The sequence below is a fragment of the Rutidosis leptorrhynchoides genome, chromosome 1, assembly GCF_046630445.1.
Source record: "Rutidosis leptorrhynchoides isolate AG116_Rl617_1_P2 chromosome 1, CSIRO_AGI_Rlap_v1, whole genome shotgun sequence".
Taxonomy (NCBI): Eukaryota; Viridiplantae; Streptophyta; class Magnoliopsida; order Asterales; family Asteraceae; genus Rutidosis; species Rutidosis leptorrhynchoides.
Window position 1 is genome coordinate 418195928 of NC_092333.1, and position 12034 is coordinate 418207961.

The following is a 12034-nucleotide window of genomic DNA, read 5'->3' on the forward strand; positions in this document are numbered from 1 at the left end:
AGAATCTGTACAAATAAACAGAACAGCTGTTAACCTAATTGTACACGAAGATGGTTCAGTATCACCAAATCCAGAGTTTCCAGATCATGAAGTTGTCATTGGGAACACGATTGCAAAAGAAACAAAGGAAAAACTTTACAAAATCTTGGCAACCAATTTAGATGTTTTTGCATGGCAAGATTCTGATATAACTGGAGTACCACATCATGTAGCTGAACATAGGCTTGGTGTAAATCCTAACATCCCACCAGTATGTCAAAAGAAAAGAGGTATGGCTCCAGATCGAACAAAGTTTCTCAGGGAAGAAGTTAAAAAGTTGGTAGATGCTGGGATATTGAGGGAAGTGAAATACCAGACGTGGGTAGCAAATCCAGTTATGGTTAGAAAACTAGATAATTCATGGAGGATGTGTGTAGATTTCATAGATATAAATAAAGCATGTCCAAAGGACAACTATCCTTTTCCAGAAATTGATTGGAAAGTAGAGTCTGTCAGTGGATATTAATTTAAATCTTTTTTGGATGCATTCAAGGGATACCATCAAATCCCCATGGCAATACGGGATCAAGATAAAACAGCATTCCATACACCAGATGGAATTTTTTGTTACATTATGATGCCTTTTATATTAAAGAATGCAGGAGCAACTTATCAACGTGTGATTTATAAAGCATTTAAAGGTCAAATATGCAGGAATGTAGAAGCTTATGTTGATGATATTGTCATCAAGAGTCATACAGAAGACAGTATGCTCAGAGATACTCTTGAAACATTTGAATCATTGTGAAGGGTTAATATGAAGTTAAATCCTAAGAAATGCACTTCTGGTGTAGAGGAAGGTAAATTTTTAGGACATATTGTTACAGAGAGAGGAATTAAGGCTAATCCAAAAAAGATTCAGACAATTGAAGATATAGTGTCTCCAAAAACAAAGAAAGAAGTTCAAAGCTTGAATGGAAGGTTAGCAGCTTTAACAAGGTTTTTGTCAAGGGCAGCAGATCGGTCGCAACCATTTATGAAGGTTTTAAAAAGTTGTCTGAACAAAAAAGATTTTATGTGGACGGAAGAGGCTGAACGAGCTTTTCAAGATATTAAGCGGCTCTTAAAAGAATTGCCTACTTTAACCACACCAATAGAAGGAGAAACGCTAATTTTATATTTAGTAGCATCCACAGAGGCTATTAGTTCAGTTTTAATCGCAGAACGGAAAGGGGTATAAATGCCAATATATTTTGTCAGTAAGATATTGCAACAAAGTGAAGTTAACTATCCACCAATCGAAAAATTGGTATATGCTTTAACATACACAGCTAGACGACTCAGACATTATTTTCAAGCACATTCAATCCTAGTACTGACAGACCAGCCAATAAAATATATTTTGAGAAATCCATAATCGTCAGGACGACTAGCAAAATGGGAATTGAATTACGGGATTATGAAATAAACTTCTCACCACGACATGCAGTTAAAGGTTAAATTTTGGCAGATTTTTTATTAGAAACAACAGAAAAGGTAGATCATCATCAAAAAGATAAAAGCAGTAATCACATGTGGGAATTGCACACTGATGGTGCATCAAGTGAGGAAGGAGTTGGTGCAGGGTTAGTGCTTATTAGTCCAGAAGGGGAAGAGCATACATATGCACTGAAGTTTTATTTTTATGCATCCAACAATGAAGCAGAATATGAGGTGTTGCTTTTCGGCCTCCGCATAGCGTCTGAGATGGGAATAAAACATTTGCGTGCATATGTAGATTCCTAAATTGTAGCACATCAGGTTAATGGAGGGTTTGAAGCAAAAGATACCTCTATGAAACAGTATTTACAGCTGGTTGAGAAAATTTCAAAAAATTTTGAAACCTTGGAAGTTGTGCAAATATAAAGAAATAAAAATAAAAAAGGCAGATGTTTTAAGCAAGTTAGCAACGCTAACATTTGATCATTTGCACAAAAAGGTTTTGGTGAAGGTCTTGAAGGATAAATCGATTGATGAAAAAGTAGTAGTGGCAACAGTTGCAGAAGGGGGATCGTGTTGGATAACTCCCTATGTGAAATATTTGCAGGACGGAACACTGCCAACTGATGCCGTGGAAGCAAGACGGATAAAAGTTAGTGCCCCGCTTTACTTCCTAGAAAATGGGGTGCTTTATAGAAAATCCATCAGTGGTCCAAATTTAAGGTGTTTAACACCACAACAAGCAATAGATGTCATAAAAGAGATGCATGAAGGATTGTGTGCACAGCATTCTGGTTATAGAACTGTGGTTGGACGGATAATGTGACAAGGGTATTATTGGCAATCAATTTAGAAAGATACAACAGAGGTAATCAAAACATGTGATGCCTGTCAGCGGCATGGAACCGTCCAGCGTCTACCCAAGTATGATTTAATCTCAGTATCATCTGCATGGCCATTTTGTAAATGGGCAATTGATTTAGTAGGGCCATTTTCAAGAAGTGTGGGAAATGCAAAGTTCTTAGTTGTTGCAATTGATTTCTTCAGCAAGTGGGTTGAAGTAAAGGTGTTGGCATGGATAACTAGAGAAAATATAAAGAAGTTTATGTGGAATGATATTGTGTGTAGATATGGGTTACCAAATGAAATTGTCAGTGACAACGGTAAGCAGTTTGCAGAAAATCCATTCAGAAGTTGGTGTGAAGAGTTAAACATTAAACAAACATTTACCTCAGTTTCTCACCCACAAGCCAACGGGCAAGTAGAGGTGACAAACAAGGAAATTATAGCCGGCATAAAGGCTAGGTGAGGTTTGAGTCAGACTAAATGTGTAGATAAAGTGCCATATGTTTTGTGGGCTCACCGCACAACGCCAAAACGGAGCACGGGTGAAATGCCATTCAGTTTGGTATATGGCACTGAGGCGGTAATACCAGCTGAAATACGTGTTCCAACACAAAGGGTTTTGGCATTTGATATTGAAAATAATTCATCCATCTTGCGTGAAAACTTGAATCTATTGAAAGAAAGGCGAATCATGACCGCCATCCGTCAAGCGGATGCAAAGCAGCGAATGACAAAATATTACAACAAGCGAGTCAGATATGTGCAATTCAAGGAAGGGGATTTAGTGTTGAGAGACAATGAAGCAAGTAGACAGGAAAAATAAGGGAAGTTAGGGCCATACTGGGAGGGTCCATATAAAGTCGTAAAGGCACATCCTAATTGATCATATACCCTCGCAACGCCCTCTGGTGAAGAAATTCAAAGAACATGGAATGCAATGAGCTTAAAGAAATTTTATGCGTAGTATTGCATGTTCAAATAGCCTGATCAACTATTTAGAATATGAGATGCAATCATAAATGTAGAAATTTCTTTATTGAAATAAGAATTCAGACAAATTTCTTATAGCATACTACTCATAATTTTTTATCCCGCCAAGGATTTTATCAGATGTCACAAAGCTGTGTGTCATCCCTGCCTGCAAAAGAGAAGTTTTTCCTCAGTGGCAGAAGTTCAATAATAAACAAAAGATTGAAATGGCAGCAGATAACGTAGAAATCCACTGAGCATCCAGGCAATAGAATGCGTCTACGACCGTCATAACGTAAAAATAATACAAACAGCATATGACTAGTCATCATTTTTGATTGTTCAAATCAAACATATAAAGCTTTGGCAAAATTAACAACAAAGTAAAAACATATATAATATACATTAAATCATCCACAGATAATACAAGCAATGCAGATTACAATTTCAAATTTAAAACATCGTCTACCGATGTAGCAGCATTATTACACAAATTTTCTAACTTGGGAAAAGACAGATGCTCTATTTAATCACTTATCACTTTTAGTTTGTCTTCCGCATCCGGTTTCAGTTGAGATATGAGTGATTCAGGCAAAGATTTCGGGAAGTTAGGCACATCATTCTTCAATCTGTAGAGAAACCTTATATGTTCAGCGTCCAGCGCAACGGTTATAAATTCATCAAACAGCTTAGTCAATTTCTCAGAATCAAAAGCACTCTTCACAATCTTCGGCACACCTGCAATAAGTCATTTGGTCTCACTCTTACTTAACTCTAGTTGTTCTTTTAATGATGTTTCACATTGAGTCAATGTCCCAATCTTATGAAGATACCATTTCTCTTTTGTTGCCATCTCAACATAACGAGCCTCAACAACATTCTTTGTAGCAACAGCAGCATCAAACTCAAGCTTTGCAGCTTTTAATGCTTCTGTGTCTTTCTCAATTCTTTCAGATTTATCACGATGCACTTGGTCAGAGCGTTCTAAACGTTTCAGATTATGAAATTCAGAGGCAATATTCCAGATAATGCCTTGTGCTTGACATTTTCGGGCATCACCATCAGATAAACTCTCAAAGAAGTTAATAAGTGAAAGAGACAACATGGCTTCAAGGTACTTCATAAAATCCTCATAGATACCAGGAGGACCCACTACAATAGATTTCAAGCCAGCAGTATCTAAATTAGGAAGGCTAATTTGTGAACTGCTTTCCCCTATTCTGCTACGCTGAGCGGGGGGCGGAAGAGCAAGCTTCCTCTGTGCTTCTCCTTCAGATGCCATGGCTGAATTAAAATAACAGTTTATATTCAAAAAAAAAAATTCCAATCCAGAAAAGAAGACTCACAATTCAATGTTGGATATTTATCAGGATCAACATTATAATAACCACCATTGCTGGGCATATGGAAAAAGTAATAAAGATTTTCTTCCGCTATTGATTCAAAAGACAAGTTACCAGCAGCACGACATTTCCTCGAATTTGTTCGAGTTAAAGGAGCATCATCATCATCCACAAGCTAGTTCGGACAATCTTTTTTCAAGTGTCTCATCAACCATTTTCTCAGAAACAAATTGCAGTTCATTAAACTTGGTATAACACAAGGCGGCGAGCAGAGTAATCACTAAAAGAACAGCATACAACAATTACTACACAGAGAACAAAACTAAATGAACAAATTATAATTAATTAACAGAATATACCTTTGTTTTTCAACATAACAATAGCACAGCCACGAGCTTCTGCATCCCATTCAGCATTAAGGGAGCATAAAGAAAGCATATGTTCTGGGTATTTTCGATTTGGAATTCTTTCTTTTTTTATTGCATTTACTAACTTTCGTTCCTCGGGAGTTATCCTCGGATGCGTAACTTTGGGAGGATCAAGTGATGTGTGCCAATAACAAGCTTTCAGACAGTTATTTGGAATAACTTCACTATTTATGAAGAAGAAAGTGTTTTGATAGTCCTCAGTTGTATAACCAGAATTAAGCAAAAACCCATCCAGATTAATACAGAACCATCCTTTATCACAAGGTTTTTGTAGTGACCCGAACTTTTCCATGTTTATATATATTAATTGAGATTGATATTTACATGATTAAATGTTTCCAACATGTTAAGCAATCAAACTTGTTAAGACTTGATTAATTGAAATAGGTTTCATATAGACAATTGACCACCCAAGTTGACCGGTGATTCACGAACGTTAAAACTTGTAAAAAAACTATATGATGACATATATATGGTTATATATATAGTTAACATGATATTATGATAAGTAAACATATCATTAATTATATTAACAATGAACTACATATGTAAAAACAAGACTACTAACTTAATGATTTTGAAACGAGACATATATGTAACGTTTATCGTTGTAACGACATTTAATGTATATATATCATATTAAGAGATATTCGTACATCATAATATCATGATAATATAATAATTTAAAATCTCTTTTGATATTATAAACATTGGGTTAACAACATTTAACAAGATCGTTAACCTAAAGGTTTCAAAACAACACTTACATGTAACGACTAACGATGACTTAACGACTCAGTTAAAATGTATATACATGTAGTGTTTTAATATGTATTTATACACTTTTGAAAGACTTCAATACACTTATCAAAATACTTCTACTTAACAAAAATGCTTACAATTACATTCTCGTTCAGTTTCATCAACAATTCTACTCGTATGCACCCGTATTCGTACTCGTACAATACACAGCTTTTAGATGTATGTACTATTGGTATATACACTCCAATGATCAGCTCTTAGCAGCCCATGTGAGTCACCTAACACATGTGGGAACCATCATTTGGCAACTAGCATGAAATATCTCATAAGATTACAAAAATATGAGTAATCATTCATGACTTATTTACATGAAAACAAAATTACATATCCTTTATATCTAATCCATACACCAACGACCAAAAACACCTACAAACACTTTCATTCTTCAATTTTCTTCATCTAATTGAACTCTCTCAAGTTCTATCTTCAAGTTCTAAGTGTTCTTCATAAATTCCAAAAGTTCTAGTTTCATAAAATCAAGAATACTTTCAAGTTTGCTAGCTCACTTCCAATCTTGTAAGGTGATCATCCAACCTCAAGAAATCTTTGTTTCTTACAGTAGGTTATCATTCTAATACAAGGTAATAATCATATTCAAACTTTGGTTCAATTTCTATAACTATAACAATCTTATTTCAAGTGATGATCTTACTTGAACTTGTTTTCGTGTCATGATTTTGCTTCAAGAACTTTGAGCCATCCAAGGATCCATTGAAGCTAGATCCATTTTTCTCTTTTCCAGTAGGTTCATCCAAGGAACTTAAGGTAGTAATGATGTTCATAACATCATTCGATTCATACATATAAAGCTATCTTATTCGAAGGTTTAAACTTGTAATCACTAGAACATAGTTTAGTTAATTCTAAACTTGTTCGCAAACAAAAGTTAATCCTTCTAACTTGACTTTTAAAATCAACTAAACACATGTTCTATATCTATATGATATGCTAACTTAATGATTTAAAACCTGGAAACACGAAAAACACCGTAAAACCGGATTTACGCCGTCGTAGTAACACCGCGGGCTGTTTTGGGTTAGTTATTTAAAAACTATGATAAACTTTGATTTAAAAGTTGTTACTCTGAGAAAATGATTTTTATTATGAACATGAAACTATATCCAAAAATTATGGTTAAACTAAGTGGAAGTATGTTTTCTAAAATGGTCATCTAGACGTCGTTCTTTCGACTGAAATGACTACCTTTACAAAAACGACTTGTAACTTATTTTTCCGACTAGAAACCTATACTTTTTTTGTTTAGATTCATAAAATAGAGTTCAATATGAAACCATAGCAATTTGATTCACTCAAAACGGATTTAAAATGAAGAAGTTATGGGTAAAACAAGATTGGATAATTTTTCTCATTTTAGCTACGTGAAAATTGGTAACAAATCTATTCCAACCATAACTTAATCAACTTGTATTATATATTATGTAATCTTGAGATACCATAGACACGTATACAATGTTTCGACCTATCATGTCGACACATCTATATATATTTCGGAACAACCATAGACACTCTATATGTGAATGTTGGAGTTAGCTATACAGGGTTGAGGTTGATTCCAAAATATATATAGTTTGAGTTGTGATCAATACTGAGATACGTATACACTGGGTCGTGGATTGATTCAAGATAATATTTATCGATTTATTTCTGTACATCTAACTGTGGACAACTAGTTGTAGGTTACTAACGAGGACAGCTGACTTAATAAACTTAAAACATCAAAATATATTAAAAGTGTTGTAAATATATTTTGAACATACTTTGATATATATGTATATATTGTTATAGGTTCGTGAATCAACCAGTGGCCAAGTCTTACTTCCCGACGAAGTAAAAATCTGTGAAAGTGAGTTATAGTCCCACTTTTAAAATCTAATATTTTTGGGATGAGAATACATGCAGGTTTTATAAATGATTTACAAAATAGACACAAGTACGTGAAACTACATTCTATGGTTGAATTATCGAAATCGAATATGCCCCTTTTTATTAAGTCTGGTAATCTAAGAATTAGGGAACAGACACCCTAATTGACGCGAATCCTAAAGATAGATCTATTGGGCCTAACAAACCCCATCCAAAGTACCGGATGCTTTAGTACTTCGAAATTTATATCATATCCGAAGGGTGTCCCGGAATGATGGGGATATTCTTATATATGCATCTTGTTATTGTCGGTTACCAGGTGTTCACCATATGAATGATTTTTATCTCTATGTATGGGATGTGTATTGAAATATGAAATCTTGTGGTCTATTGTTACGATTTGATATATATAGGTTAAACCTATAACTCACCAACATTTTTGTTGACGTTTTAAGCATGTTTATTCTCAGGTGATTATTAAGAGCTTCCGCTGTCGCATACTTAAATAAGGACAAGATTTGGAGTCCATGCTTGTATGATATTGTGTAAAAACTGCATTCAAGAAACTTATTTTGTTGTAACATATTTGTATTGTAAACCATTATGTAATGGTCGTGTGTAAACAGGATATTTTAGATTATCATTATTTGATAATCTACGTAAAGCTTTTTAAAACCTTTATCTATGAAATAAAGGTTATGGTTTGTTTTAAAAATGAATGCAGTCTTTGAAAAACGTCTCATATAGAGGTCAAAACCTCGCAACGAAATCAATTAATATGGAACGTTTTTAGTCAATAAGAACGGGACATTTCAGTTGGTATCAGAGCGTTGGTCTTAGAGAACCAGAAAATTTGCATTAGTGTGTCTTATCGAGTTTATTAGGATGCATTAGTGAGTCTGGACTTCGACCGTGTTTTCTTTAAAAATGATTGCTTAACATTTTTGTTGGAAACTATATATTTTTAACATATGAATATTATGTGATATATTAATCTCTTAACGTGTTTGATATTATGTGATAGATGTCTACCTCTAGAACAAGTCCCATTGACTCACCTAATAATAATGAAGAGTCAAATGTAAATTGGAATGATTTGTGGACTGATTCACAAGTTCCGGAAGAAGAGTCGGAACCGGAAGAAGAATCGGAACCGGAAGAAGAATCGGAACCGGATGAAGAAATAGAACCGGTGGGGGAAATAATAAAACGGTTAAGTAAAAGAAAATCCTCAACCAACCGACCAAAGTTAATTATGGTCAATGGTGTTTCCGCCAAGGAAGCAAAATATTGGGAGGATTACCAATTCTCCGATGAATCGGATTCCGACGAAAATTCCGATGATGTTATGGAAATTACCCCAACTGAATTTAAAAAGGCAAAAGAAAATAATAAGGGAAAGGGCATAAAAATAGAGAAATATAATTCCAACCCCGATGAACTTTATATGTATCGTCAACCCCCTAAGTCCTTAAGTTGTAACAATGACCCGGGAACCTCTAAACCACCAGGTTTTTCTAAACCAATGTGGATCACGACGGCTCGTATTAGGGGAACATCATATATCCCTAGAAACTTGGCAAAACGAACCAAAACCGAAGAAGAAGAAACGAGCGAGTCGGAATAAGATAGTTGTATTCGTGTGGTGTAATATATGTAATATAGTGTTCGTATGCTTTATGATATATGTAAAAATTGCTTGTATTAATAAGTATTTTTTTATGAATCTAACTCTTGTCTATTTTACAGTTTAAAAACACAAAATGGATAGACAACCCAATATTTTAAGAGACCTACCCGGAGACATGATTGATGAAATCTTGTCTAGAGTCGGCCAGAATTCCTCGGCACAACTATTTAAGGCGAGATCAGTTTGTAAGACATTCGAAGAACGTTCCAAGAATGTCTTGGTTTATAAGAGACTTTCGTTTGAAAGATGGGGGATATCACATTGGGAAACCCATAAGTTACGATGTGTTTACTTTGACGCATATATTGCGGGGAACCCAAATGCTATTTTACGCAACGGGTTAAGAAATTATTTTGACTCAATATATCCGAATATTGGACTTCGTGATTTAGAAAAAGCGGCTAACATGCAACATAAAGAAGCATGTTATGCTTACGGATTAGTAATGTTCGCCTCTCACCAAAGTGAGAACAAGAACATCGGGCTACAACTATTAAACAAAACGTTTCCACAAGTGACGGAGTCGGTAATTGGGGTAAGAAATGAGGTTTTTAGATTATTACGGGACTGTTGGACATTACGTAACCCTCGTCCCTTTGACGACGCTACAACGCGCTGTCTTATCAACGGCCATAACGGTTATGTTGCACAAGACCAAGGATGGGAAGTAGTCCTAGTAAAACCAGAATGCATGACTTGTTTCTGGACGTATGAATTACGTGTCTTTATTGCCTTTGCTGAACGACTTGTGTACTAGCTAGAATTATCTTCACAACTATCTTGTATCAAAGTTATTGTGTGCTATATTTCATGCTTTATGTAAAATAAGCGGTATTGTAAGTTTGTAAAATATTGTATAAAAGTTTGAACGCGAAATATTATTATAATCAGTTTTTCATATAGAATTGTAGTAGTTGAATTGTATATTAGCTACTAAGTATGAACTTAACGGGTAGGTACTACCCGAATTTAAACTTATAAAACGCTAATATGAAGAAAAAGCTTTTATAAATGAGTTCATATTATGCTACAAAATACTATTAACTACTCTTAATATTCTGTATGATTAACTTGTTCCATTTAACTATTTTGAAGGAAATGGCACCGACTACTCGACACACCGTGAATATGAATGAAGAGGAATTCCGTACTTTTCTAGCTTCAAACATAGCCGCAGTACAGGCTGCGCTACATACCAACAATAACCTTGGAGCTAGCAGTACAGGAAATCGTGTAGGATGCACCTACAAAGAATTCACTGCCTGCAAACCTTTGGAATTTGATGGAACCGAAGGACCGATCGGATTGAAACGGTGGACCGAGAAGGTTGAATTGGTGTTTGCCATAAGTAAGTGTACTGAAGAGGACAAAGTAAAGTACGCTACGCATACCTTCACAGGTTCTGCGTTAACATGGTGGAATACCTATCTAGAGCAAGTGGGACAAGACGATGCGTACGCACTACCGTGGTCAGCATTCAAGCACTTGATGAACGAGAAGTACCGTCCCAGAACCGAGGTCAATAAGCTCAAGACAGAACTTAGAGGGTTACGAACCCAAGGATTTGATATTACCACGTTCTAAAGACGATTCACAGAATTGTGCCTATTGTGTCCGGGAGCATTCGAAGATGAGGAAGAGAAGATCGACGCGTTTGTGAAAGGATTACCGGAAAGAATCCAAGAAGATATAAGTTCACACGAGCCCGCCTCCATACAACAGGCATGTAGAATGGCTCACAAACTCGTGAACCAAATTGAAGAAAGAATTAAAGAACAGACTGCTGAAGAGGCCAATGTGAAGCAAGTCAAAAGAAAGTGGGAGGAAAACGGTGATAAGAATCACCAATACAACAACAGCAATTACAACAATAATCGCAACAATTATCCCAACAATCGCAACATCAATCGCAACTACAACAAACGGCCCAACAACAACAATAACAACAACAACAGCAACTACAACAATCATCCCAACAACAATAATAACCGCAACAACAACAACAATCAGAAGCAGCTATGCCAAAGGTGTGAAAAGAATCACTCGGGGTTCTGCACCAAATTTTGCAACAAGTGTAAAAGAAATGGTCATAGCGCGGCGAAGTGTGAGGTCTATGGACCAGGGGTTAATAGAACGAAAGGAACAAATGGTGTCGGAACGAGTAATGGCGGAGCAAGTAGTGTCGGAGCAAGTTATGCCAATGTAGTTTGTTATAAATGTGGAAAACCGGGCCACATTATTAGAAATTGCCCGAACCAGGAGAACACGAATGGACAAGGCCGTGGAAGAGTTTTCAATATTAATGCGGCAGAGGCACAGGAAGACCCGGAGCTTGTTACGGGTACGTTTCTTATTGACAATAAATCTGCTTACGTTTTATTTGATTCGGGTGCGGATAGAAGTTATATGAGTAGAGATTTTTGTGCTAAATTAAGTTGTCCATTGACGCCTTTGGATAGTAAATTTTTACTCGAATTAGCAAATGGTAAATTAATTTCAGCAGATAATATATGTCGGAATCGAGAAATTAAACTGGTTAGCGAAACATTTAAGATTGATTTGATACCAGTAGAGTTAGGGAGTTTTGATGTGAT